Source organism: Mandrillus leucophaeus, unplaced genomic scaffold (genome assembly GCF_000951045.1).
Source record: "Mandrillus leucophaeus isolate KB7577 unplaced genomic scaffold, Mleu.le_1.0 Scaffold561, whole genome shotgun sequence".
NCBI classification, from domain to species: domain Eukaryota; kingdom Metazoa; phylum Chordata; class Mammalia; order Primates; family Cercopithecidae; genus Mandrillus; species Mandrillus leucophaeus.
This window is the reverse complement of record NW_012106042.1, coordinates 283,541-286,492: the sequence shown is the minus strand read 5'-3', so window position 1 is coordinate 286,492 and position 2,952 is coordinate 283,541. Positions and strand designations below refer to the sequence as shown.

Here is a 2,952-nt window from a genome sequence, read left to right as displayed (position 1 = left end):
ATCAACCCAAATGTCCATCAATGACAGACAGGATTAAGAAAATGTGGTACATATACACCATGGAATACTATGCAGCCATAAAAAAGGATGAGTTCATGTCTTTTGTAGGGACATAGATGCAGCTGGAAGCCATCATTCTCAGCGAACTATCGCAAGAACAGAAAACCAAACACCACATGTTCTCACTCATAGGTGGGAATTTAACAATGAGAACACTTGGACACAGGAAGGGGAACATCACACACCGGGGCCTGTTGTGGGGTTGGGGGAGCGGGGAGGGATAGCATTAAGAGATATACCTAATGTAAATGACGAGTTAATGGGTGCAGCACACCAACGTGGCACATGTATACATATGTAACAAACCTGCACATTGTGCACATGTACCCTAGAACATAAAGTATAATAAAAAAGAAAAAACATAAGTGGGAGTTAAACAATGGGTATACATGTAGAGAAAGATGAAAACAATAGACACTGGGGGCTCCAAAAAGGGGTTAGGGAGGAAGTGGGGCAGGGGTTGAAAAACTACCAGTTGTGCAGTATGTTCACAATATGAGTGATGGGTTCAAGAGAAACCCAAACCTTAGCATTATGCAATATATCCATGTAACAAACGTGCACATGTACCCCTTGAACTTAAAATAAGAGTTGGAAAGAAAAAAAAATTTTTTTTATGTGTAAAAGGCTTTATTTGCAGGGGAGCAGGAATTTAATCAAAGAGGCCAAATCCCATGTCATCGTCTGACTCTTCAGACTCCTCCTTCTCATCTATCTTCTCCTCTGCTGCAGCAGGCGCGGAACTAGCAGCAGGCGCTGCAGAGCCTGGGGCAGCGGAGACGGCCACAGCCCCACCAGCAGGTACACTGGCAAGCTTGCCAATACCCGGGGCAATGACGTCTTCAATGTTTTTTCCATTCAGCTCACTAATAACCTTGTTGAGTCGGTCGTCGTCCGCCTCGATGCCCACGCTGTCCAAGATCTTCTTGATGTCCTTGGCACTGGGGGAGGAGTTACCCCCGAGGGCAGCCAGCAGGTAGGAGGCGACGTAGCGCATCGCGGCGGCGGCGGCGGCGGAGAGGCCTCACGCGTGCGACCTCGGCGGTGTCAGGGAGGAAAAGAAAAAGAAAAAATTTTTTAAAGATATATAATAATTGTGTGCTTTACTCTGTCTATGGGTGAGGAGTCATGCAGGATTTTGATAAAAGAAATGCTGTATTAGCTGATGTTTTAATATAATATGATGTCATATTTTATCGCTCTGGCTGCTGTGTTGAAGACAGGCTTTGGGGAAAGAAACAAGCATGGAATCAGGAAACCCACTTAAGAGGATTTTGCAGTAATGTAAGTGAGAGATGACATTGGTTCAAACCAAGCTGATATCAGCAGAGGTCATGAAAAATGGTAGCCTTCTGGATATATTTTGAGGTTAGAACCAGTCGGACTTCCTAAGAGTTTGCAAATGGGTAGGAAAGAAAGAGAGGGGTTAAGAACGACTCCAAGGATTTTGGCTTTAATTACTGAAGAATAGAGTTTCCATCAACTTAGATGGGAACACTGTGGACAGAGTCGTTTTGCAGGGGATAGATCAGGAATTTAATTTTGACCACACTAAATTTGAGACGTCGGGCCCGATGGCTCACACCTGTAATCCCAGCAGTTTGAGATGTCTATTTGACATTCAAGAAAAGATGAGTAGGAAGTTGAATATATAAACCTGGAGTTCAAGGGATATGTCTGTCCTGGAGTAATGAATGCATTTGGGAGTCATTGTCATAGGGATGGTATCTAAATCCTGAGACTGAATGAGAGCACCAAGCAAATGATTGTTCTAGTTAGAGTAGAAAAAGGTAATTCAAGGAGTGAGCCCTGGGGCATTTCAATATCAGTAGGTTGGGAAGGAGAGAAGGGATCAGCACAGAATAAGAAAGAGCAACTGATGTGGAATAAAAGGAAAACCAGGAATGTTTGGTATTCTGAAAGCTGAGTGAAGAAAAATCAAAGAGGGAGCAATTAAGTGAGTCAAATGCTGCCAATAGGTCAAATAAGATAAGAAAGGGGAACTGACCACTAGCTTAGCAAATTGTTAAAAATGGGTGAAGGGAGATCTTTCAGACAGAGGCGGTAGCATAACTGTGAGAGAATGCACAGTGATTTTCGGCAACTGCAAATAATTGAAAACAGATAAAGCATAAGGATATAGCAGGGACAGGAAAGGAAAGCAGCTGGATGGATACTTACAGCCTGGATCACAATGTCATACTAGACATTTTGGATTTACCCTAAAGGCTATGAGAATCCACAGGAAAATTTTATGTTGGGGAGTAACCGAGCCAGATTTGCATTTAAAAGATCAATTAGGCAGTGGTATGAAAAATGAGGAACAAATATGAAGGCAAAGAGGCTAGTTTAGAGGCTGTTAACAGTTGTCTAGGGAGAAACTCAGCCAGTGACCCTGGGGATCAAGATGGGAAGGTGACTCAGATAAATATTTAAGAAATACAATCTATAGGACTTAATGACAATTTTGACATGTAGGAAGGCGCTGTTAGAGAGACGAAGGAGTTACAAATTACTCAGGTTCTGGTTTGGGTAAGTGGGTAGGGAGTGGTGCCATTCACCCAGGAACTCTTGAGAAAGAGCAAGATTGCCAGAAAAAAAAAATCACACACTCACAAAGCGCAGAAAGCAGCCTAGTATCTTAGACTTAGTGCGTTCTCATTTAGTCCTGTTAGGGAGGTGGAAAAACAGGCTTAGAGAGATTAGGTAACTTACCCAAGGTTTACACAGCCAGAAAGTAAGGGTCCAGACGAGAACCCAGTTCCCAACTCCAAGCCTCCTCTTCATTCTACTTCTCCAAAACTGCTGTGCAAAAAACTTTGGGGCAAGGAGAAAGAGAACTTTTAAAAATGAATAGAGAAGGCCAACAGGTGGAGAAAAGAGGGGGTTGTC

At 43.1% G+C, this 2,952-nt stretch overlaps 1 pseudogene across 1 annotated transcript; it reads right to left on the bottom strand.

Annotated features, from left to right (window-relative positions):
- Nucleotides 1-668: 668 nt before the first annotated feature.
- LOC105552528 lies at nt 669-1,130 on the bottom strand (annotated as a pseudogene). The gene has a single exon (XR_001008024.1). The product of XR_001008024.1 is annotated as a 60S acidic ribosomal protein P2 pseudogene (transcript).
- Nucleotides 1,131-2,952: the final 1,822 nt, after the last annotated feature.